General features: G+C 45.5%; 17 non-coding genes and 1 pseudogene across 17 annotated transcripts; all 18 read right to left on the reverse strand.

Annotated features, from left to right (window-relative positions):
* Positions 1–507: 507 nt before the first annotated feature.
* Positions 508–688, reverse strand: LOC141185752 (U2 spliceosomal RNA; annotated as a pseudogene).
* Positions 689–2,694: 2,006 nt separating this feature from the next.
* LOC141188702 (U2 spliceosomal RNA) lies at positions 2,695–2,885 on the reverse strand. The gene has a single exon (XR_012262786.1). It is a non-coding gene; the product is annotated as a U2 spliceosomal RNA (small nuclear RNA).
* Positions 2,886–4,010: 1,125 nt separating this feature from the next.
* Positions 4,011–4,201, reverse strand: LOC141188714 (U2 spliceosomal RNA). Its single transcript, XR_012262797.1, has one exon. It is a non-coding gene; the product is annotated as a U2 spliceosomal RNA (small nuclear RNA).
* Positions 4,202–5,322: 1,121 nt separating this feature from the next.
* Positions 5,323–5,513, reverse strand: LOC141188727 (U2 spliceosomal RNA). The gene has a single exon (XR_012262809.1). It is a non-coding gene; the product is annotated as a U2 spliceosomal RNA (small nuclear RNA).
* A 1,123-nt stretch (positions 5,514–6,636) lies between these two features.
* Positions 6,637–6,827, reverse strand: LOC141188738 (U2 spliceosomal RNA). Its single transcript, XR_012262820.1, has one exon. It is a non-coding gene; the product is annotated as a U2 spliceosomal RNA (small nuclear RNA).
* Positions 6,828–7,949: 1,122 nt separating this feature from the next.
* Positions 7,950–8,140, reverse strand: LOC141188749 (U2 spliceosomal RNA). Its single transcript, XR_012262831.1, has one exon. It is a non-coding gene; the product is annotated as a U2 spliceosomal RNA (small nuclear RNA).
* Positions 8,141–9,261: 1,121 nt separating this feature from the next.
* On the reverse strand, positions 9,262–9,452 carry LOC141188761 (U2 spliceosomal RNA). The gene has a single exon (XR_012262842.1). It is a non-coding gene; the product is annotated as a U2 spliceosomal RNA (small nuclear RNA).
* Positions 9,453–10,574: 1,122 nt separating this feature from the next.
* LOC141188773 (U2 spliceosomal RNA) lies at positions 10,575–10,765 on the reverse strand. The gene has a single exon (XR_012262853.1). It is a non-coding gene; the product is annotated as a U2 spliceosomal RNA (small nuclear RNA).
* Positions 10,766–11,890: 1,125 nt separating this feature from the next.
* Positions 11,891–12,081, reverse strand: LOC141188785 (U2 spliceosomal RNA). Its single transcript, XR_012262865.1, has one exon. It is a non-coding gene; the product is annotated as a U2 spliceosomal RNA (small nuclear RNA).
* A 1,125-nt stretch (positions 12,082–13,206) lies between these two features.
* LOC141188796 (U2 spliceosomal RNA) lies at positions 13,207–13,397 on the reverse strand. Its single transcript, XR_012262876.1, has one exon. It is a non-coding gene; the product is annotated as a U2 spliceosomal RNA (small nuclear RNA).
* Positions 13,398–14,518: 1,121 nt separating this feature from the next.
* On the reverse strand, positions 14,519–14,709 carry LOC141188807 (U2 spliceosomal RNA). Its single transcript, XR_012262887.1, has one exon. It is a non-coding gene; the product is annotated as a U2 spliceosomal RNA (small nuclear RNA).
* A 1,124-nt stretch (positions 14,710–15,833) lies between these two features.
* On the reverse strand, positions 15,834–16,024 carry LOC141188818 (U2 spliceosomal RNA). Its single transcript, XR_012262898.1, has one exon. It is a non-coding gene; the product is annotated as a U2 spliceosomal RNA (small nuclear RNA).
* Positions 16,025–17,146: 1,122 nt separating this feature from the next.
* On the reverse strand, positions 17,147–17,337 carry LOC141188829 (U2 spliceosomal RNA). The gene has a single exon (XR_012262910.1). It is a non-coding gene; the product is annotated as a U2 spliceosomal RNA (small nuclear RNA).
* A 1,121-nt stretch (positions 17,338–18,458) lies between these two features.
* On the reverse strand, positions 18,459–18,649 carry LOC141188842 (U2 spliceosomal RNA). Its single transcript, XR_012262922.1, has one exon. It is a non-coding gene; the product is annotated as a U2 spliceosomal RNA (small nuclear RNA).
* A 1,117-nt stretch (positions 18,650–19,766) lies between these two features.
* Positions 19,767–19,957, reverse strand: LOC141188854 (U2 spliceosomal RNA). Its single transcript, XR_012262933.1, has one exon. It is a non-coding gene; the product is annotated as a U2 spliceosomal RNA (small nuclear RNA).
* A 1,120-nt stretch (positions 19,958–21,077) lies between these two features.
* Positions 21,078–21,268, reverse strand: LOC141188865 (U2 spliceosomal RNA). The gene has a single exon (XR_012262944.1). It is a non-coding gene; the product is annotated as a U2 spliceosomal RNA (small nuclear RNA).
* A 1,124-nt stretch (positions 21,269–22,392) lies between these two features.
* Positions 22,393–22,583, reverse strand: LOC141191421 (U2 spliceosomal RNA). The gene has a single exon (XR_012265415.1). It is a non-coding gene; the product is annotated as a U2 spliceosomal RNA (small nuclear RNA).
* Positions 22,584–23,704: 1,121 nt separating this feature from the next.
* On the reverse strand, positions 23,705–23,895 carry LOC141188876 (U2 spliceosomal RNA). The gene has a single exon (XR_012262955.1). It is a non-coding gene; the product is annotated as a U2 spliceosomal RNA (small nuclear RNA).
* Positions 23,896–24,623: the final 728 nt, after the last annotated feature.

Raw genomic sequence — 24,623 nt, forward strand, 5'->3', positions numbered from 1 at the left:
GAGGGAGACAACGTTTCAGAAAAGGCATTGTAGCAAACCAAAAAAGAAATTTTAAGCGCAGCAGAGTAACCAGCTCACATACCTGTTAGCTCAGGTGAGTTTAAAAGGCTGCTGTTGATAACAAGGGCATTTGCTAAATAGATGGTGTGTGTGCAACAATATACTGAAAGGTCAATTATATTGTGCAGCTTATCTCACCACCTGTAGTTATTTAGGTGAAAGCTCCAAAATGCTTGCCTAATATGTCTGTTTATCCAAAAGGAAGTATAGAGGGAGAGCTAGATAGATAGCATTGCATTACATTACATTACATGGCAATGCAATGCACAGTTGCTGAAGTTGAACCAAAATGAGCTTGTCATCTGGCTTCTGCAACTTTTAACATGAAAAATCCAATGAGGAGAAGAAAAGCAAAGCCAAAGAGTCCATCCCAAAATCCGACAAACAAGCAAAATGAACAAAAAGCATTGAATTCAATTCTTTCTGATTTTAGAAACTGCATTAAAGAAGGGGTGCACCGGTCCTGGAGATACTGCAATACCAGGTCAATGCGTGGAGTGGACAGAGCAAGCTCTTTTTCCATCTCCCTGTTCTAAAAATCCATTTAATATATGGTCCCCAGATAGGGGACGTATCAGATATTAAACTGATAAGAACAGATTTTTTTTTATCGAAAGCCCGAATTCGTGTACAAAACCCGAGTGCGCTTAAAAAAGTGACAAGTGCCACAAAAAAAGTGCACTAGGATGCTGGTCTTCTTGAAACCCTCTCCAAAAGGAGAAGGGTCCCCCAAACCATTCCCCGTCCCTCCGAGCCAGAAGGCCACAGCGAGGAACAGGGACAAATAGCCACCTCCAGCCGAAGCCAGAGGCGACCCAATCTTACCCCCAGCACCTGCCCGAGTTCTCACCCGAGCAAGGCACTGGGAGCCAAAGACTGTGCTCCCCTCCCGGAAGAGGGGAGCCAACAACGCTCTCCTCCCGAAAGAGGAGAGCCAGGGGGGTTCAGAGGAGAGCGGAACCTGATGGCCACACACTCCCCCCCTAGACCTGCCAAGAGAGGAACCCATAAGGGAACCGCATCCCGACAAAATCCTAGTAGGACGTGACACACGTGAATAAGTGGACACACAGTGACAAAGAAATTAAATAAATAGTGAAGGTTTCACAGTATAATACTGCCCGGACCTTCGACCGGGAATTGAAAAAATTCCCCATCCTAAGGCCAGAAGGCCCAGAATAAGGGTGTGTGCGAAGAAAGAAATATTGAAGTGCTTGTGCAAATGTGCCATAAACTCAAGTGGGGTTCCCAATCCCAGTGAGTTAAGGCACCCCAGGGTCACCACTCCTGGGGCACTTCACACTTCGGGCTTTCGATCTTCCCCGGCCCAATGGCGTCGATCCTGGGGGGCCATGCTTTCCACCAGATGACTATATTAGCCACCTGGCGTACTAACAAGCGCCTAAACCCCAGTGTGCATAATGTATCAATCTACTAGGGCGGCCAACATACAAAACCGCCTTTTCGAAAGATACTACACTTGATCTTAGCCAAAATGCCGAGAAGCGATAACCAGAATTGGTTTCCGACTACGGTGCCACCCAAGGATTCTGAAAAGTCCATTTGTGGAGATGGCCACCTGGACTCCCGTTAAGAAGACATGCTGTCAACCTCTAGATCCCTCACATGCCTGCACTTTTCGGCTTGCTGCTGCTGCAATCCACGCGTTTTAGATCTGCATAACTCCACCTCTTTTAGCACAGTACCCTCAACCCCCGGCTGTTCCCACCCGCCTCAACACCGTTGGAAGGGAGGAGAACCAATTAAGGCGGGGGGGGGGGGGGTGGAACGAGCAGCTGTCTACCCTTAGCAGGAGGGTTGCTGATTAATTACCTCTCCTGCTGCTGCTGCTGCTGGCTGTCCAGCAGCAGACTGAAGGTGGCTGCTGCTGTGCGCAGGTATATAAAGGCTCAGAGCCTATTATGACACGCGCAGCCAGCGTTCCATTGCCACATTCCGTCTACTGCAGGCGGGATACCTGGATGGCTGAATGTCACTGAGAAGCTCACAGAGACCGCCATAAGCAACAGTTTAAAAGAATGCCACAGACTAATCAACCAAACTTTTTGGGTTGGTTTCTCTTTTATAGTCTGCAGGCATTAAATGAAAGAAGTCAGTGTTCCAGCAGAGGGAGACAACGTTTCAGAAAAGGCATTGTAGCAAACCAAAAAAGAAATTTTAAGCGCAGCAGAGTAACCAGCTCACATACCTGTTAGCTCAGGTGAGTTTAAAAGGCTGCTGTTGATAACAAGGGCATTTGCTAAATAGATGGTGTGTGTGCAACAATATACTGAAAGGTCAATTATATTGTGCAGCTTATCTCACCACCTGTAGTTATTTAGGTGAAAGCTCCAAAATGCTTGCCTAATATGTCTGTTTATCCAAAAGGAAGTATAGAGGGAGAGCTAGATAGATAGCATTGCATTACATTACATTACATGGCAATGCAATGCACAGTTGCTGAAGTTGAACCAAAATGAGCTTGTCATCTGGCTTCTGCAACTTTTAACATGAAAAATCCAATGAGGAGAAGAAAAGCAAAGCCAAAGAGTCCATCCCAAAATCCGACAAACAAGCAAAATGAACAAAAAGCATTGAATTCAATTCTTTCTGATTTTAGAAACTGCATTAAAGAAGGGGTGCACCGGTCCTGGAGATACTGCAATACCAGGTCAATGCGTGGAGTGGACAGAGCAAGCTCTTTTTCCATCTCCCTGTTCTAAAAATCCATTTAATATATGGTCCCCAGATAGGGGACGTATCAGATATTAAACTGATAAGAACAGATACTACACTTGATCTTAGCCAAAAGGCCGAGAAGCGATAACCAGAATTGGTTTCCGACTACGGTGCCACCCAAGGATTCTGAAAAGTCCATTTGTGGAGATGGCCACCTGGACTCCCGTTAAGAAGACATGCTGTCAACCTCTAGATCCCTCACATGCCTGCACTTTTCGGCTTGCTGCTGCTGCAATCCACGCGTTTTAGATCTGCATAACTCCACCTCTTTTAGCACAGTACCCTCAACCCCCGGCTGTTCCCACCCGCCTCAACACCGTTGGAAGGGAGGAGAACCAATTAAGGCGGGGGGGGGGGGGGGTGGAACGAGCAGCTGTCTACCCTTAGCAGGAGGGTTGCTGATTAATTACCTCTCCTGCTGCTGCTGCTGCTGGCTGTCCAGCAGCAGACTGAAGGTGGCTGCTGCTGTGCGCAGGTATATAAAGGCTCAGAGCCTATTATGACACGCGCAGCCAGCGTTCCATTGCCACATTCCGTCTACTGCAGGCGGGATACCTGGATGGCTGAATGTCACTGAGAAGCTCACAGAGACCGCCATAAGCAACAGTTTAAAAGAATGCCACAGACTAATCAACCAAACTTTTTGGGTTGGTTTCTCTTTTATAGTCTGCAGGCATTAAATGAAAGAAGTCAGTGTTCCAGCAGAGGGAGACAACGTTTCAGAAAAGGCATTGTAGCAAACCAAAAAAGAAATTTTAAGCGCAGCAGAGTAACCAGCTCACATACCTGTTAGCTCAGGTGAGTTTAAAAGGCTGCTGTTGATAACAAGGGCATTTGCTAAATAGATGGTGTGTGTGCAACAATATACTGAAAGGTCAATTATATTGTGCAGCTTATCTCACCACCTGTAGTTATTTAGGTGAAAGCTCCAAAATGCTTGCCTAATATGTCTGTTTATCCAAAAGGAAGTATAGAGGGAGAGCTAGATAGATAGCATTGCATTACATTACATTACATGGCAATGCAATGCACAGTTGCTGAAGTTGAACCAAAATGAGCTTGTCATCTGGCTTCTGCAACTTTTAACATGAAAAATCCAATGAGGAGAAGAAAAGCAAAGCCAAAGAGTCCATCCCAAAATCCGACAAACAAGCAAAATGAACAAAAAGCATTGAATTCAATTCTTTCTGATTTTAGAAACTGCATTAAAGAAGGGGTGCACCGGTCCTGGAGATACTGCAATACCAGGTCAATGCGTGGAGTGGACAGAGCAAGCTCTTTTTCCATCTCCCTGTTCTAAAAATCCATTTAATATATGGTCCCCAGATAGGGGACGTATCAGATATTAAACTGATAAGAACAGATACTACACTTGATCTTAGCCAAAAGGCCGAGAAGCGATAACCAGAATTGGTTTCCGACTACGGTGCCACCCACGGATTCTGAAAAGTCCATTTGTGGAGATGGCCACCTGGACTCCCGTTAAGAAGACATGCTGTCAACCTCTAGATCCCTCACATGCCTGCACTTTTCGGCTTGCTGCTGCTGCAATCCACGCGTTTTAGATCTGCATAACTCCACCTCTTTTAGCACAGTACCCTCAACCCCCGGCTGTTCCCACCCGCCTCAACACCGTTGGAAGGGAGGAGAACCAATTAAGGCGGGGGGGGGGGTGGAACGAGCAGCTGTCTACCCTTAGCAGGAGGGTTGCTGATTAATTACCTCTCCTGCTGCTGCTGCTGCTGGCTGTCCAGCAGCAGACTGAAGGTGGCTGCTGCTGTGCGCAGGTATATAAAGGCTCAGAGCCTATTATGACACGCGCAGCCAGCGTTCCATTGCCACATTCCGTCTACTGCAGGCGGGATACCTGGATGGCTGAATGTCACTGAGAAGCTCACAGAGACCGCCATAAGCAACAGTTTAAAAGAATGCCACAGACTAATCAACCAAACTTTTTGGGTTGGTTTCTCTTTTATAGTCTGCAGGCATTAAATGAAAGAAGTCAGTGTTCCAGCAGAGGGAGACAACGTTTCAGAAAAGGCATTGTAGCAAACCAAAAAAGAAATTTTAAGTGCAGCAGAGTAACCAGCTCACATACCTGTTAGCTCAGGTGAGTTTAAAAGGCTGCTGTTGATAACAAGGGCATTTGCTAAATAGATGGTGTGTGTGCAACAATATACTGAAAGGTCAATTATATTGTGCAGCTTATCTCACCACCTGTAGTTATTTAGGTGAAAGCTCCAAAATGCTTGCCTAATATGTCTGTTTATCCAAAAGGAAGTATAGAGGGAGAGCTAGATAGATAGCATTGCATTACATTACATTACATGGCAATGCAATGCACAGTTGCTGAAGTTGAACCAAAATGAGCTTGTCATCTGGCTTCTGCAACTTTTAACATGAAAAATCCAATGAGGAGAAGAAAAGCAAAGCCAAAGAGTCCATCCCAAAATCCGACAAACAAGCAAAATGAACAAAAAGCATTGAATTCAATTCTTTCTGATTTTAGAAACTGCATTAAAGAAGGGGTGCACCGGTCCTGGAGATACTGCAATACCAGGTCAATGCGTGGAGTGGACAGAGCAAGCTCTTTTTCCATCTCCCTGTTCTAAAAATCCATTTAATATATGGTCCCCAGATAGGGGACGTATCAGATATTAAACTGATAAGAACAGATACTACACTTGATCTTAGCCAAAAGGCCGAGAAGCGATAACCAGAATTGGTTTCCGACTACGGTGCCACCCAAGGATTCTGAAAAGTCCATTTGTGGAGATGGCCACCTGGACTCCCGTTAAGAAGACATGCTGTCAACCTCTAGATCCCTCACATGCCTGCACTTTTCGGCTTGCTGCTGCTGCAATCCACGCGTTTTAGATCTGCATAACTCCACCTCTTTTAGCACAGTACCCTCAACCCCCGGCTGTTCCCACCCGCCTCAACACCGTTGGAAGGGAGGAGAACCAATTAAGGCGGGGGGGGGGGGGTGGAACGAGCAGCTGTCTACCCTTAGCAGGAGGGTTGCTGATTAATTACCTCTCCTGCTGCTGCTGCTGCTGGCTGTCCAGCAGCAGACTGAAGGTGGCTGCTGCTGTGCGCAGGTATATAAAGGCTCAGAGCCTATTATGACACGCGCAGCCAGCGTTCCATTGCCACATTCCGTCTACTGCAGGCGGGATACCTGGATGGCTGAATGTCACTGAGAAGCTCACAGAGACCGCCATAAGCAACAGTTTAAAAGAATGCCACAGACTAATCAACCAAACTTTTTGGGTTGGTTTCTCTTTTATAGTCTGCAGGCATTAAATGAAAGAAGTCAGTGTTCCAGCAGAGGGAGACAACGTTTCAGAAAAGGCATTGTAGCAAACCAAAAAAGAAATTTTAAGCGCAGCAGAGTAACCAGCTCACATACCTGTTAGCTCAGGTGAGTTTAAAAGGCTGCTGTTGATAACAAGGGCATTTGCTAAATAGATGGTGTGTGTGCAACAATATACTGAAAGGTCAATTATATTGTGCAGCTTATCTCACCACCTGTAGTTATTTAGGTGAAAGCTCCAAAATGCTTGCCTAATATGTCTGTTTATCCAAAAGGAAGTATAGAGGGAGAGCTAGATAGATAGCATTGCATTACATTACATTACATGGCAATGCAATGCACAGTTGCTGAAGTTGAACCAAAATGAGCTTGTCATCTGGCTTCTGCAACTTTTAACATGAAAAATCCAATGAGGAGAAGAAAAGCAAAGCCAAAGAGTCCATCCCAAAATCCGACAAACAAGCAAAATGAACAAAAAGCATTGAATTCAATTCTTTCTGATTTTAGAAACTGCATTAAAGAAGGGGTGCACCGGTCCTGGAGATACTGCAATACCAGGTCAATGCGTGGAGTGGACAGAGCAAGCTCTTTTTCCATCTCCCTGTTCTAAAAATCCATTTAATATATGGTCCCCAGATAGGGGACGTATCAGATATTAAACTGATAAGAACAGATACTACACTTGATCTTAGCCAAAAGGCCGAGAAGCGATAACCAGAATTGGTTTCCGACTACGGTGCCACCCAAGGATTCTGAAAAGTCCATTTGTGGAGATGGCCACCTGGACTCCCGTTAAGAAGACATGCTGTCAACCTCTAGATCCCTCACATGCCTGCACTTTTCGGCTTGCTGCTGCTGCAATCCACGCGTTTTAGATCTGCATAACTCCACCTCTTTTAGCACAGTACCCTCAACCCCCGGCTGTTCCCACCCGCCTCAACACCGTTGGAAGGGAGGAGAACCAATTAAGGCGGGGGGGGGGGGTGGAACGAGCAGCTGTCTACCCTTAGCAGGAGGGTTGCTGATTAATTACCTCTCCTGCTGCTGCTGCTGCTGGCTGTCCAGCAGCAGACTGAAGGTGGCTGCTGCTGTGCGCAGGTATATAAAGGCTCAGAGCCTATTATGACACGCGCAGCCAGCGTTCCATTGCCACATTCCGTCTACTGCAGGCGGGATACCTGGATGGCTGAATGTCACTGAGAAGCTCACAGAGACCGCCATAAGCAACAGTTTAAAAGAATGCCACAGACTAATCAACCAAACTTTTTGGGTTGGTTTCTCTTTTATAGTCTGCAGGCATTAAATGAAAGAAGTCAGTGTTCCAGCAGAGGGAGACAACGTTTCAGAAAAGGCATTGTAGCAAACCAAAAAAGAAATTTTAAGCGCAGCAGAGTAACCAGCTCACATACCTGTTAGCTCAGGTGAGTTTAAAAGGCTGCTGTTGATAACAAGGGCATTTGCTAAATAGATGGTGTGTGTGCAACAATATACTGAAAGGTCAATTATATTGTGCAGCTTATCTCACCACCTGTAGTTATTTAGGTGAAAGCTCCAAAATGCTTGCCTAATATGTCTGTTTATCCAAAAGGAAGTATAGAGGGAGAGCTAGATAGATAGCATTGCATTACATTACATTACATGGCAATGCAATGCACAGTTGCTGAAGTTGAACCAAAATGAGCTTGTCATCTGGCTTCTGCAACTTTTAACATGAAAAATCCAATGAGGAGAAGAAAAGCAAAGCCAAAGAGTCCATCCCAAAATCCGACAAACAAGCAAAATGAACAAAAAGCATTGAATTCAATTCTTTCTGATTTTAGAAACTGCATTAAAGAAGGGGTGCACCGGTCCTGGAGATACTGCAATACCAGGTCAATGCGTGGAGTGGACAGAGCAAGCTCTTTTTCCATCTCCCTGTTCTAAAAATCCATTTAATATATGGTCCCCAGATAGGGGACGTATCAGATATTAAACTGATAAGAACAGATACTACACTTGATCTTAGCCAAAAGGCCGAGAAGCGATAACCAGAATTGGTTTCCGACTACGGTGCCACCCAAGGATTCTGAAAAGTCCATTTGTGGAGATGGCCACCTGGACTCCCGTTAAGAAGACATGCTGTCAACCTCTAGATCCCTCACATGCCTGCACTTTTCGGCTTGCTGCTGCTGCAATCCACGCGTTTTAGATCTGCATAACTCCACCTCTTTTAGCACAGTACCCTCAACCCCCGGCTGTTCCCACCCGCCTCAACACCGTTGGAAGGGAGGAGAACCAATTAAGGCGGGGGGGGGGGTGGAACGAGCAGCTGTCTACCCTTAGCAGGAGGGTTGCTGATTAATTACCTCTCCTGCTGCTGCTGCTGCTGGCTGTCCAGCAGCAGACTGAAGGTGGCTGCTGCTGTGCGCAGGTATATAAAGGCTCAGAGCCTATTATGACACGCGCAGCCAGCGTTCCATTGCCACATTCCGTCTACTGCAGGCGGGATACCTGGATGGCTGAATGTCACTGAGAAGCTCACAGAGACCGCCATAAGCAACAGTTTAAAAGAATGCCACAGACTAATCAACCAAACTTTTTGGGTTGGTTTCTCTTTTATAGTCTGCAGGCATTAAATGAAAGAAGTCAGTGTTCCAGCAGAGGGAGACAACGTTTCAGAAAAGGCATTGTAGCAAACCAAAAAAGAAATTTTAAGCGCAGCAGAGTAACCAGCTCACATACCTGTTAGCTCAGGTGAGTTTAAAAGGCTGCTGTTGATAACAAGGGCATTTGCTAAATAGATGGTGTGTGTGCAACAATATACTGAAAGGTCAATTATATTGTGCAGCTTATCTCACCACCTGTAGTTATTTAGGTGAAAGCTCCAAAATGCTTGCCTAATATGTCTGTTTATCCAAAAGGAAGTATAGAGGGAGAGCTAGATAGATAGCATTGCATTACATTACATTACATGGCAATGCAATGCACAGTTGCTGAAGTTGAACCAAAATGAGCTTGTCATCTGGCTTCTGCAACTTTTAACATGAAAAATCCAATGAGGAGAAGAAAAGCAAAGCCAAAGAGTCCATCCCAAAATCCGACAAACAAGCAAAATGAACAAAAAGCATTGAATTCAATTCTTTCTGATTTTAGAAACTGCATTAAAGAAGGGGTGCACCGGTCCTGGAGATACTGCAATACCAGGTCAATGCGTGGAGTGGACAGAGCAAGCTCTTTTTCCATCTCCCTGTTCTAAAAATCCATTTAATATATGGTCCCCAGATAGGGGACGTATCAGATATTAAACTGATAAGAACAGATACTACACTTGATCTTAGCCAAAAGGCCGAGAAGCGATAACCAGAATTGGTTTCCGACTACGGTGCCACCCAAGGATTCTGAAAAGTCCATTTGTGGAGATGGCCACCTGGACTCCCGTTAAGAAGACATGCTGTCAACCTCTAGATCCCTCACATGCCTGCACTTTTCGGCTTGCTGCTGCTGCAATCCACGCGTTTTAGATCTGCATAACTCCACCTCTTTTAGCACAGTACCCTCAACCCCCGGCTGTTCCCACCCGCCTCAACACCGTTGGAAGGGAGGAGAACCAATTAAGGCGGGGGGGGGGGGTGGAACGAGCAGCTGTCTACCCTTAGCAGGAGGGTTGCTGATTAATTACCTCTCCTGCTGCTGCTGCTGCTGGCTGTCCAGCAGCAGACTGAAGGTGGCTGCTGCTGTGCGCAGGTATATAAAGGCTCAGAGCCTATTATGACACGCGCAGCCAGCGTTCCATTGCCACATTCCGTCTACTGCAGGCGGGATACCTGGATGGCTGAATGTCACTGAGAAGCTCACAGAGACCGCCATAAGCAACAGTTTAAAAGAATGCCACAGACTAATCAACCAAACTTTTTGGGTTGGTTTCTCTTTTATAGTCTGCAGGCATTAAATGAAAGAAGTCAGTGTTCCAGCAGAGGGAGACAACGTTTCAGAAAAGGCATTGTAGCAAACCAAAAAAGAAATTTTAAGCGCAGCAGAGTAACCAGCTCACATACCTGTTAGCTCAGGTGAGTTTAAAAGGCTGCTGTTGATAACAAGGGCATTTGCTAAATAGATGGTGTGTGTGCAACAATATACTGAAAGGTCAATTATATTGTGCAGCTTATCTCACCACCTGTAGTTATTTAGGTGAAAGCTCCAAAATGCTTGCCTAATATGTCTGTTTATCCAAAAGGAAGTATAGAGGGAGAGCTAGATAGATAGCATTGCATTACATTACATTACATGGCAATGCAATGCACAGTTGCTGAAGTTGAACCAAAATGAGCTTGTCATCTGGCTTCTGCAACTTTTAACATGAAAAATCCAATGAGGAGAAGAAAAGCAAAGCCAAAGAGTCCATCCCAAAATCCGACAAACAAGCAAAATGAACAAAAAGCATTGAATTCAATTCTTTCTGATTTTAGAAACTGCATTAAAGAAGGGGTGCACCGGTCCTGGAGATACTGCAATACCAGGTCAATGCGTGGAGTGGACAGAGCAAGCTCTTTTTCCATCTCCCTGTTCTAAAAATCCATTTAATATATGGTCCCCAGATAGGGGACGTATCAGATATTAAACTGATAAGAACAGATACTACACTTGATCTTAGCCAAAAGGCCGAGAAGCGATAACCAGAATTGGTTTCCGACTACGGTGCCACCCAAGGATTCTGAAAAGTCCATTTGTGGAGATGGCCACCTGGACTCCCGTTAAGAAGACATGCTGTCAACCTCTAGATCCCTCACATGCCTGCACTTTTCGGCTTGCTGCTGCTGCAATCCACGCGTTTTAGATCTGCATAACTCCACCTCTTTTAGCACAGTACCCTCAACCCCCGGCTGTTCCCACCCGCCTCAACACCGTTGGAAGGGAGGAGAACCAATTAAGGCGGGGGGGGGGGGGGGTGGAACGAGCAGCTGTCTACCCTTAGCAGGAGGGTTGCTGATTAATTACCTCTCCTGCTGCTGCTGCTGCTGGCTGTCCAGCAGCAGACTGAAGGTGGCTGCTGCTGTGCGCAGGTATATAAAGGCTCAGAGCCTATTATGACACGCGCAGCCAGCGTTCCATTGCCACATTCCGTCTACTGCAGGCGGGATACCTGGATGGCTGAATGTCACTGAGAAGCTCACAGAGACCGCCATAAGCAACAGTTTAAAAGAATGCCACAGACTAATCAACCAAACTTTTTGGGTTGGTTTCTCTTTTATAGTCTGCAGGCATTAAATGAAAGAAGTCAGTGTTCCAGCAGAGGGAGACAACGTTTCAGAAAAGGCATTGTAGCAAACCAAAAAAGAAATTTTAAGCGCAGCAGAGTAACCAGCTCACATACCTGTTAGCTCAGGTGAGTTTAAAAGGCTGCTGTTGATAACAAGGGCATTTGCTAAATAGATGGTGTGTGTGCAACAATATACTGAAAGGTCAATTATATTGTGCAGCTTATCTCACCACCTGTAGTTATTTAGGTGAAAGCTCCAAAATGCTTGCCTAATATGTCTGTTTATCCAAAAGGAAGTATAGAGGGAGAGCTAGATAGATAGCATTGCATTACATTACATTACATGGCAATGCAATGCACAGTTGCTGAAGTTGAACCAAAATGAGCTTGTCATCTGGCTTCTGCAACTTTTAACATGAAAAATCCAATGAGGAGAAGAAAAGCAAAGCCAAAGAGTCCATCCCAAAATCCGACAAACAAGCAAAATGAACAAAAAGCATTGAATTCAATTCTTTCTGATTTTAGAAACTGCATTAAAGAAGGGGTGCACCGGTCCTGGAGATACTGCAATACCAGGTCAATGCGTGGAGTGGACAGAGCAAGCTCTTTTTCCATCTCCCTGTTCTAAAAATCCATTTAATATATGGTCCCCAGATAGGGGACGTATCAGATATTAAACTGATAAGAACAGATACTACACTTGATCTTAGCCAAAAGGCCGAGAAGCGATAACCAGAATTGGTTTCCGACTACGGTGCCACCCAAGGATTCTGAAAAGTCCATTTGTGGAGATGGCCACCTGGACTCCCGTTAAGAAGACATGCTGTCAACCTCTAGATCCCTCACATGCCTGCACTTTTCGGCTTGCTGCTGCTGCAATCCACGCGTTTTAGATCTGCATAACTCCACCTCTTTTAGCACAGTACCCTCAACCCCCGGCTGTTCCCACCCGCCTCAACACCGTTGGAAGGGAGGAGAACCAATTAAGGCGGGGGGGGGGGGGGGTGGAACGAGCAGCTGTCTACCCTTAGCAGGAGGGTTGCTGATTAATTACCTCTCCTGCTGCTGCTGCTGCTGGCTGTCCAGCAGCAGACTGAAGGTGGCTGCTGCTGTGCGCAGGTATATAAAGGCTCAGAGCCTATTATGACACGCGCAGCCAGCGTTCCATTGCCACATTCCGTCTACTGCAGGCGGGATACCTGGATGGCTGAATGTCACTGAGAAGCTCACAGAGACCGCCATAAGCAACAGTTTAAAAGAATGCCACAGACTAATCAACCAAACTTTTTGGGTTGGTTTCTCTTTTATAGTCTGCAGGCATTAAATGAAAGAAGTCAGTGTTCCAGCAGAGGGAGACAACGTTTCAGAAAAGGCATTGTAGCAAACCAAAAAAGAAATTTTAAGCGCAGCAGAGTAACCAGCTCACATACCTGTTAGCTCAGGTGAGTTTAAAAGGCTGCTGTTGATAACAAGGGCATTTGCTAAATAGATGGTGTGTGTGCAACAATATACTGAAAGGTCAATTATATTGTGCAGCTTATCTCACCACCTGTAGTTATTTAGGTGAAAGCTCCAAAATGCTTGCCTAATATGTCTGTTTATCCAAAAGGAAGTATAGAGGGAGAGCTAGATAGATAGCATTGCATTACATTACATTACATGGCAATGCAATGCACAGTTGCTGAAGTTGAACCAAAATGAGCTTGTCATCTGGCTTCTGCAACTTTTAACATGAAAAATCCAATGAGGAGAAGAAAAGCAAAGCCAAAGAGTCCATCCCAAAATCCGACAAACAAGCAAAATGAACAAAAAGCATTGAATTCAATTCTTTCTGATTTTAGAAACTGCATTAAAGAAGGGGTGCACCGGTCCTGGAGATACTGCAATACCAGGTCAATGCGTGGAGTGGACAGAGCAAGCTCTTTTTCCATCTCCCTGTTCTAAAAATCCATTTAATATATGGTCCCCAGATAGGGGACGTATCAGATATTAAACTGATAAGAACAGATACTACACTTGATCTTAGCCAAAAGGCCGAGAAGCGATAACCAGAATTGGTTTCCGACTACGGTGCCACCCAAGGATTCTGAAAAGTCCATTTGTGGAGATGGCCACCTGGACTCCCGTTAAGAAGACATGCTGTCAACCTCTAGATCCCTCACATGCCTGCACTTTTCGGCTTGCTGCTGCTGCAATCCACGCGTTTTAGATCTGCATAACTCCACCTCTTTTAGCACAGTACCCTCAACCCCCGGCTGTTCCCACCCGCCTCAACACCGTTGGAAGGGAGGAGAACCAATTAAGGCGGGGGGGGGGGTGGAACGAGCAGCTGTCTACCCTTAGCAGGAGGGTTGCTGATTAATTACCTCTCCTGCTGCTGCTGCTGCTGGCTGTCCAGCAGCAGACTGAAGGTGGCTGCTGCTGTGCGCAGGTATATAAAGGCTCAGAGCCTATTATGACACGCGCAGCCAGCGTTCCATTGCCACATTCCGTCTACTGCAGGCGGGATACCTGGATGGCTGAATGTCACTGAGAAGCTCACAGAGACCGCCATAAGCAACAGTTTAAAAGAATGCCACAGACTAATCAACCAAACTTTTTGGGTTGGTTTCTCTTTTATAGTCTGCAGGCATTAAATGAAAGAAGTCAGTGTTCCAGCAGAGGGAGACAACGTTTCAGAAAAGGCATTGTAGCAAACCAAAAAAGAAATTTTAAGCGCAGCAGAGTAACCAGCTCACATACCTGTTAGCTCAGGTGAGTTTAAAAGGCTGCTGTTGATAACAAGGGCATTTGCTAAATAGATGGTGTGTGTGCAACAATATACTGAAAGGTCAATTATATTGTGCAGCTTATCTCACCACCTGTAGTTATTTAGGTGAAAGCTCCAAAATGCTTGCCTAATATGTCTGTTTATCCAAAAGGAAGTATAGAGGGAGAGCTAGATAGATAGCATTGCATTACATTACATTACATGGCAATGCAATGCACAGTTGCTGAAGTTGAACCAAAATGAGCTTGTCATCTGGCTTCTGCAACTTTTAACATGAAAAATCCAATGAGGAGAAGAAAAGCAAAGCCAAAGAGTCCATCCCAAAATCCGACAAACAAGCAAAATGAACAAAAAGCATTGAATTCAATTCTTTCTGATTTTAGAAACTGCATTAAAGAAGGGGTGCACCGGTCCTGGAGATACTGCAATACCAGGTCAATGCGTGGAGTGGACAGAGCAAGCTCTTTTTCCATCTCCCTGTTCTAAAAATCCATTTAATATATGGTCCCCAGATAGGGGACGTATCAGATATTAAACTGATAAGAACAGATACTACACTTGATCTTAGCCAAAAGGCCGAGAAGCGATAACCAGAATTGGTTTCCGACTACGGTGCCACCCAAGGATTCTGAAAAGTCCATTTGTGGAGATGGCCACCTGGACTCCCGTTAAGAAGACATGCTGTCAACCTCTAGATCCCTCACATGCCTGCACTTTTCGGCTTGCTGCTGCTGCAATCCACGCGTTTTAGATCTGCATAACTCCACCTCTTTTAGCACAGTACCCTCAACCCCCGGCTGTTCCCACCCGCCTCAACACCGTTGGAAGGGAGGAGAACCAATTAAGGCGGGGGGGGGGGGGGTGGAACGAGCAGCTGTCTACCCTTAGCAGGAGGGTTGCTGATTAATTACCTCTCCTGCTGCTGCTGCTGCTGGCTGTCCAGCAGCAGACTGAAGGTGGCTGCTGCTGTGCGCAGGTATATAAAGGCTCAGAGCCTATTATGACACGCGCAGCCAGCGTTCCATTGCCACATTCCGTCTACTGCAGGCGGGATACCTGGATGGCTGAATGTCACTGAGAAGCTCACAGAGACCGCCATAAGCAACAGTTTAAAAGAATGCCACAGACTAATCAACCAAACTTTTTGGGTTGGTTTCTCTTTTATAGTCTGCAGGCATTAAATGAAAGAAGTCAGTGTTCCAGCAGAGGGAGACAACGTTTCAGAAAAGGCATTGTAGCAAACCAAAAAAGAAATTTTAAGCGCAGCAGAGTAACCAGCTCACATACCTGTTAGCTCAGGTGAGTTTAAAAGGCTGCTGTTGATAACAAGGGCATTTGCTAAATAGATGGTGTGTGTGCAACAATATACTGAAAGGTCAATTATATTGTGCAGCTTATCTCACCACCTGTAGTTATTTAGGTGAAAGCTCCAAAATGCTTGCCTAATATGTCTGTTTATCCAAAAGGAAGTATAGAGGGAGAGCTAGATAGATAGCATTGCATTACATTACATTACATGGCAATGCAATGCACAGTTGCTGAAGTTGAACCAAAATGAGCTTGTCATCTGGCTTCTGCAACTTTTAACATGAAAAATCCAATGAGGAGAAGAAAAGCAAAGCCAAAGAGTCCATCCCAAAATCCGACAAACAAGCAAAATGAACAAAAAGCATTGAATTCAATTCTTTCTGATTTTAGAAACTGCATTAAAGAAGGGGTGCACCGGTCCTGGAGATACTGCAATACCAGGTCAATGCGTGGAGTGGACAGAGCAAGCTCTTTTTCCATCTCCCTGTTCTAAAAATCCATTTAATATATGGTCCCCAGATAGGGGACGTATCAGATATTAAACTGATAAGAACAGATACTACACTTGATCTTAGCCAAAAGGCCGAGAAGCGATAACCAGAATTGGTTTCCGACTACGGTGCCACCCAAGGATTCTGAAAAGTCCATTTGTGGAGATGGCCACCTGGACTCCCGTTAAGAAGACATGCTGTCAACCTCTAGATCCCTCACATGCCTGCACTTTTCGGCTTGCTGCTGCTGCAATCCACGCGTTTTAGATCTGCATAACTCCACCTCTTTTAGCACAGTACCCTCAACCCCCGGCTGTTCCCACCCGCCTCAACACCGTTGGAAGGGAGGAGAACCAATTAAGGCGGGGGGGGGGGGTGGAACGAGCAGCTGTCTACCCTTAGCAGGAGGGTTGCTGATTAATTACCTCTCCTGCTGCTGCTGCTGCTGGCTGTCCAGCAGCAGACTGAAGGTGGCTGCTGCTGTGCGCAGGTATATAAAGGCTCAGAGCCTATTATGACACGCGCAGCCAGCGTTCCATTGCCACATTCCGTCTACTGCAGGCGGGATACCTGGATGGCTGAATGTCACTGAGAAGCTCACAGAGACCGCCATAAGCAACAGTTTAAAAGAATGCCACAGACTAATCAACCAAACTTTTTGGGTTGGTTTCTCTTTTATAGTCTGCAGGCATTAAATGAAAGAAGTCAGTGTTCCAGCAGAGGGAGACAACGTTTCAGAAAAGGCATTGTAGCAAACCAAAAAAGAAATTTTAAGCGCAGCAGAGTAACCAGCTCACATACCTGTTAGCTCAGGTGAGTTTAAAAGGCTGCTGTTGATAACAAGGGCATTTGCTAAATAGATGGTGTGTGTGCAACAATATACTGAAAGGTCAATTATATTGTGCAGCTTATCTCACCACCTGTAGTTATTTAGGTGAAAGCTCCAAAATGCTTGCCTAATATGTCTGTTTATCCAAAAGGAAGTATAGAGGGAGAGCTAGATAGATAGCATTGCATTACATTACATTACATGGCAATGCAATGCACAGTTGCTGAAGTTGAACCAAAATGAGCTTGTCATCTGGCTTCTGCAACTTTTAACATGAAAAATCCAATGAGGAGAAGAAAAGCAAAGCCAAAGAGTCCATCCCAAAATCCGACAAACAAGCAAAATGAACAAAAAGCATTGAATTCAATTCTTTCTGATTTTAGAAACTGCATTAAAGAAGGGGTGCACCGGTCCTGGAGATACTGCAATACCAGGTCAATGCGTGGAGTGGACAGAGCAAGCTCTTTTTCCATCTCCCTGTTCTAAAAATCCATTTAATATATGGTCCCCAGATAGGGGACGTATCAGATATTAAACTGATAAGAACAGATACTACACTTGATCTTAGCCAAAAGGCCGAGAAGCGATAACCAGAATTGGTTTCCGACTACGGTGCCACCCAAGGATTCTGAAAAGTCCATTTGTGGAGATGGCCACCTGGACTCCCGTTAAGAAGACATGCTGTCAACCTCTAGATCCCTCACATGCCTGCACTTTTCGGCTTGCTGCTGCTGCAATCCACGCGTTTTAGATCTGCATAACTCCACCTCTTTTAGCACAGTACCCTCAACCCCCGGCTGTTCCCACCCGCCTCAACACCGTTGGAAGGGAGGAGAACCAATTAAGGCGGGGGGGGGGGTGGAACGAGCAGCTGTCTACCCTTAGCAGGAGGGTTGCTGATTAATTACCTCTCCTGCTGCTGCTGCTGCTGGCTGTCCAGCAGCAGACTGAAGGTGGCTGCTGCTGTGCGCAGGTATATAAAGGCTCAGAGCCTATTATGACACGCGCAGCCAGCGTTCCATTGCCACATTCCGTCTACTGCAGGCGGGATACCTGGATGGCTGAATGTCACTGAGAAGCTCACAGAGACCGCCATAAGCAACAGTTTAAAAGAATGCCACAGACTAATCAACCAAACTTTTTGGGTTGGTTTCTCTTTTATAGTCTGCAGGCATTAAATGAAAGAAGTCAGTGTTCCAGCAGAGGGAGACAACGTTTCAGAAAAGGCATTGTAGCAAACCAAAAAAGAAATTTTAAGCGCAGCAGAGTAACCAGCTCACATACCTGTTAGCTCAGGTGAGTTTAAAAGGCTGCTGTTGATAACAAGGGCATTTGCTAAATAGATGGTGTGTGTGCAACAATATACTGAAAGGTCAATTATATTGTGCAGCTTATCTCACCACCTGTAGTTATTTAGGTGAAAGCTCCAAAATGCTTGCCTAATATGTCTGTTTATCCAAAAGGAAGTATAGAGGGAGAGCTAGATAGATAGCATTGCATTACATTACATTACATGGCAATGCAATGCACAGTTGCTGAAGTTGAACCAAAATGAGCTTGTCATCTGGCTTCTGCAACTTTTAACATGAAAAATCCAATGAGGAGAAGAAAAGCAAAGCCAAAGAGTCCATCCCAAAATCCGACAAACAAGCAAAATGAACAAAAAGCATTGAATTCAATTCTTTCTGATTTTAGAAACTGCATTAAAGAAGGGGTGCACCGGTCCTGGAGATACTGCAATACCAGGTCAATGCGTGGAGTGGACAGAGCAAGCTCTTTTTCCATCTCCCTGTTCTAAAAATCCATTTAATATATGGTCCCCAGATAGGGGACGTATCAGATATTAAACTGATAAGAACAGATACTACACTTGATCTTAGCCAAAAGGCCGAGAAGCGATAACCAGAATTGGTTTCCGACTACGGTGCCACCCAAGGATTCTGAAAAGTCCATTTGTGGAGATGGCCACCTGGACTCCCGTTAAGAAGACATGCTGTCAACCTCTAGATCCCTCACATGCCTGCACTTTTCGGCTTGCTGCTGCTGCAATCCACGCGTTTTAGATCTGCATAACTCCACCTCTTTTAGCACAGTACCCTCAACCCCCGGCTGTTCCCACCCGCCTCAACACCGTTGGAAGGGAAGAGAACCAATTAAGGCGGGGGGGGGGGGGTGGAACGAGCAGCTGTCTACCCTTAGCAGGAGGGTTGCTGATTAATTACCTCTCCTGCTGCTGCTGGCTGTCCAGCAGCAGACTGAAGGTGGCTGCTGCTGTGCGCAGGTATATAAAGGCTCAGAGCCTATTATGACACGCGCAGCCAGCGTTCCATTGCCACATTCCGTCTACTGCAGGCGGGATACCTGGATGGCTGAATGTCACTGAGAAGCTCACAGAGACCGCCATAAGCAACAGTTTAAAAGAATGCCACAGACTAATCAACCAAACTTTTTGGGTTGGTTTCTCTTTTATAGTCTGCAGGCATTAAATGAAAGAAGTCAGTGTTCCAGCAGAGGGAGACAACGTTTCAGAAAAGGCATTGTAGCAAACCAAAAAAGAAATTTTAAGCGCAGCAGAGTAACCAGCTCACATACCTGTTAGCTCAGGTGAGTTTAAAAGGCTGCTGTTGATAACAAGGGCATTTGCTAAATAGATGGTGTGTGTGCAACAATATACTGAAAGGTCAATTATATTGTGCAGCTTATCTCACCACCTGTAGTTATTTAGGTGAAAGCTCCAAAATGCTTGCCTAATATGTCTGTTTATCCAAAAGGAAGTATAGAGGGAGAGCTAGATAGATAGCATTGCATTACATTACATTACATGGCAATGCAATGCACAGTTGCTGAAGTTGAACCAAAATGAGCTTGTCATCTGGCTTCTGCAACTTTTAACATGAAAAATCCAATGAGGAGAAGAAAAGCAAAGCCAAAGAGTCCATCCCAAAATCCGACAAACAAGCAAAATGAACAAAAAGCATTGAATTCAATTCTTTCTGATTTTAGAAACTGCATTAAAGAAGGGGTGCACCGGTCCTGGAGATACTGCAATACCAGGTCAATGCGTGGAGTGGACAGAGCAAGCTCTTTTTCCATCTCCCTGTTCTAAAAATCCATTTAATATATGGTCCCCAGATAGGGGACGTATCAGATATTAAACTGATAAGAACAGATACTACACTTGATCTTAGCCAAAAGGCCGAGAAGCGATAACCAGAATTGGTTTCCGACTACGGTGCCACCCAAGGATTCTGAAAAGTCCATTTATGGAGATGGCCACCTGGACTCCCGTTAAGAAGACATGCTGTCAACCTCTAGATCCCTCACATGCCTGCACTTTTCGGCTTGCTGCTGCTGCAATCCACGCGTTTTAGATCTGCATAACTCCACCTCTTTTAGCACAGTACCCTCAACCCCCGGCTGTTCCCACCCGCCTCAACACCGTTGGAAGGGAGGAGAACCAATTAAGGCGGGGGGGGGGTGGAACGAGCAGCTGTCTACCCTTAGCAGGAGGGTTGCTGATTAATTACCTCTCCTGCTGCTGCTGCTGCTGGCTGTCCAGCAGCAGACTGAAGGTGGCTGCTGCTGTGCGCAGGTATATAAAGGCTCAGAGCCTATTATGACACGCGCAGCCAGCGTTCCATTGCCACATTCCGTCTACTGCAGGCGGGATACCTGGATGGCTGAATGTCACTGAGAAGCTCACAGAGACCGCCATAAGCAACAGTTTAAAAGAATGCCACAGACTAATCAACCAAACTTTTTGGGTTGGTTTCTCTTTTATAGTCTGCAGGCATTAAATGAAAGAAGTCAGTGTTCCAGCAGAGGGAGACAACGTTTCAGAAAAGGCATTGTAGCAAACCAAAAAAGAAATTTTAAGCGCAGCAGAGTAACCAGCTCACATACCTGTTAGCTCAGGTGAGTTTAAAAGGCTGCTGTTGATAACAAGGGCATTTGCTAAATAGATGGTGTGTGTGCAACAATATACTGAAAGGTCAATTATATTGTGCAGCTTATCTCACCACCTGTAGTTATTTAGGTGAAAGCTCCAAAATGCTTGCCTAATATGTCTGTTTATCCAAAAGGAAGTATAGAGGGAGAGCTAGATAGATAGCATTGCATTACATTACATTACATGGCAATGCAATGCACAGTTGCTGAAGTTGAACCAAAATGAGCTTGTCATCTGGCTTCTGCAACTTTTAACATGAAAAATCCAATGAGGAGAAGAAAAGCAAAGCCAAAGAGTCCATCCCAAAATCCGACAAACAAGCAAAATGAACAAAAAGCATTGAATTCAATTCTTTCTGATTTTAGAAACTGCATTAAAGAAGGGGTGCACCGGTCCTGGAGATACTGCAATACCAGGTCAATGCGTGGAGTGGACAGAGCAAGCTCTTTTTCCATCTCCCTGTTCTAAAAATCCATTTAATATATGGTCCCCAGATAGGGGACGTATCAGATATTAAACTGATAAGAACAGATACTACACTTGATCTTAGCCAAAAGGCCGAGAAGCGATAACCAGAATTGGTTTCCGACTACGGTGCCACCCAAGGATTCTGAAAAGTCCATTTGTGGAGATGGCCACCTGGACTCCCGTTAAGAAGACATGCTGTCAACCTCTAGATCCCTCACATGCCTGCACTTTTCGGCTTGCTGCTGCTGCAATCCACGCGTTTTAGATCTGCATAACTCCACCTCTTTTAGCACAGTACCCTCAACCCCCGGCTGTTCCCACCCGCCTCAACACCGTTGGAAGGGAGGAGAACCAATTAAGGCGGGGGGGGTGGTGGAACGAGCAGCTGTCTACCCTTAGCAGGAGGGTTGCTGATTAATTACCTCTCCTGCTGCTGCTGCTGCTGCTGGCTGTCCAGCAGCAGACTGAAGGTGGCTGCTGCTGTGCGCAGGTATATAAAGGCTCAGAGCCTATTATGACACGCGCAGCCAGCGTTCCATTGCCACATTCCGTCTACTGCAGGCGGGATACCTGGATGGCTGAATGTCACTGAGAAGCTCACAGAGACCGCCATAAGCAACAGTTTAAAAGAATGCCACAGACTAATCAACCAAACTTTTTGGGTTGGTTTCTCTTTTATAGTCTGCAGGCATTAAATGAAAGAAGTCAGTGTTCCAGCAGAGGGAGACAACGTTTCAGAAAAGGCATTGTAGCAAACCAAAAAAGAAATTTTAAGCGCAGCAGAGTAACCAGCTCACATACCTGTTAGCTCAGGTGAGTTTAAAAGGCTGCTGTTGATAACAAGGGCATTTGCTAAATAGATGGTGTGTGTGCAACAATATACTGAAAGGTCAATTATATTGTGCAGCTTATCTCACCACCTGTAGTTATTTAGGTGAAAGCTCCAAAATGCTTGCCTAATATGTCTGTTTATCCAAAAGGAAGTATAGAGGGAGAGCTAGATAGATAGCATTGCATTACATTACATTACATGGCAATGCAATGCACAGTTGCTGAAGTTGAACCAAAATGAGCTTGTCATCTGGCTTCTGCAACTTTTAACATGAAAAATCCAATGAGGAGAAGAAAAGCAAAGCCAAAGAGTCCATCCCAAAATCCGACAAACAAGCAAAATGAACAAAAAGCATTGAATTCAATTCTTTCTGATTTTAGAAACTGCATTAAAGAAGGGGTGCACCGGTCCTGGAGATACTGCAATACCAGGTCAATGCGTGGAGTGGACAGAGCAAGCTCTTTTTCCATCTCCCTGTTCTAAAAATCCATTTAATATATGGTCCCCATTTAGGGGACGTATCAGATATTAAACTGATAAGAACAGATACTACACTTGATCTTAGCCAAAAGGCCGAGAAGCGATAACCAGAATTGGTTTCCGACTACGGTGCCACCCAAGGATTCTGAAAAGTCCATTTGTGGAGATGGCCACCTGGACTCCCGTTAAGAAGACATGCTGTCAACCTCTAGATCCCTCACATGCCTGCACTTTTCGGCTTGCTGCTGCTGCAATCCACGCGTTTTAGATCTGCATAACTCCACCTCTTTTAGCACAGTACCCTCAACCCCCGGCTGTTCCCACCCGCCTCAACACCGTTGGAAGGGAGGAGAGCCAATTAAGGCGGGGGGGGGGGTGGAACGAGCAGCTGTCTACCCTTAGCAGGAGGGTTGCTGATTAATTACCTCTCCTGCTGCTGCTGCTGCTGGCTGTCCAGCAGCAGACTGAAGGTGGCTGCTGCTGTGCGCAGGTATATAAAGGCTCAGAGCCTATTATGACACGCGCAGCCAGCGTTCCATTGCCACATTCCGTCTACTGCAGGCGGGATACCTGGATGGCTGAATGTCACTGAGAAGCTCACAGAGACCGCCATAAGCAACAGTTTAAAAGAATGCCACAGACTAATCAACCAAACTTTTTGGGTTGGTTTCTCTTTTATAGTCTGCAGGCATTAAATGAAAGAAGTCAGTGTTCCAGCAGAGGGAGACAACGTTTCAGAAAAGGCATTGTAGCAAACCAAAAAAGAAATTTTAAGCGCAGCAGAGTAACCAGCTCACATACCTGTTAGCTCAGGTGAGTTTAAAAGGCTGCTGTTGATAACAAGGGCATTTGCTAAATAGATGGTGTGTGTGCAACAATATACTGAAAGGTCAATTATATTGTGCAGCTTATCTCACCACCTGTAGTTATTTAGGTGAAAGCTCCAAAATGCTTGCCTAATATGTCTGTTTATCCAAAAGGAAGTATAGAGGGAGAGCTAGATAGATAGCATTGCATTACATTACATTACATGGCAATGCAATGCACAGTTGCTGAAGTTGAACCAAAATGAGCTTGTCATCTGGCTTCTGCAACTTTTAACATGAAAAATCCAATGAGGAGAAGAAAAGCAAAGCCAAAGAGTCCATCCCAAAATCCGACAAACAAGCAAAATGAACAAAAAGCATTGAATTCAATTCTTTCTGATTTTAGAAACTGCATTAAAGAAGGGGTGCACCGGTCCTGGAGATACTGCAATACCAGGTCAATGCGTGGAGTGGACAGAGCAAGCTCTTTTTCCATCTCCCTGTTCTAAAAATCCATTTAATATATGGTCCCCAGATAGGGGACGTATCAGATATTAAACTGATAAGAACAGATACTACACTTGATCTTAGCCAAAAGGCCGAGAAGCGATAACCAGAATTGGTTTCCGACTACGGTGCCACCCAAGGATTCTGAAAAGTCCATTTGTGGAGATGGCCACCTGGACTCCCGTTAAGAAGACATGCTGTCAACCTCTAGATCCCTCACATGCCTGCACTTTTCGGCTTGCTGCTGCTGCAATCCACGCGTTTTAGATCTGCATAACTCCACCTCTTTTAGCACAGTACCCTCAACCCCCGGCTGTTCCCACCCGCCTCAACACCGTTGGAAGGGAGGAGAACCAATTAAGGCGGGGGGGGGGGTGGAACGAGCAGCTGTCTACCCTTAGCAGGAGGGTTGCTGATTAATTACCTCTCCTGCTGCTGCTGCTGCTGGCTGTCCAGCAGCAGACTGAAGGTGGCTGCTGCTGTGCGCAGGTATATAAAGGCTCAGAGCCTATTATGACACGCGCAGCCAGCGTTCCATTGCCACATTCCGTCTACTGCAGGCGGGATACCTGGATGGCTGAATGTCACTGAGAAGCTCACAGAGACCGCCATAAGCAACAGTTTAAAAGAATGCCACAGACTAATCAACCAAACTTTTTGGGTTGGTTTCTCTTTTATAGTCTGCAGGCATTAAATGAAAGAAGTCAGTGTTCCAGCAGAGGGAGACAACGTTTCAGAAAAGGCATTGTAGCAAACCAAAAAAGAAATTTTAAGCGCAGCAGAGTAACCAGCTCACATACCTGTTAGCTCAGGTGAGTTTAAAAGGCTGCTG

The sequence above is a fragment of the Phyllobates terribilis genome, unplaced genomic scaffold, assembly GCF_046119375.1.
Source record: "Phyllobates terribilis strain yellow unplaced genomic scaffold, ASM4611937v1 Scaffold_40__1_contigs__length_11209783, whole genome shotgun sequence".
Taxonomy (NCBI): Eukaryota; Metazoa; Chordata; class Amphibia; order Anura; family Dendrobatidae; genus Phyllobates; species Phyllobates terribilis.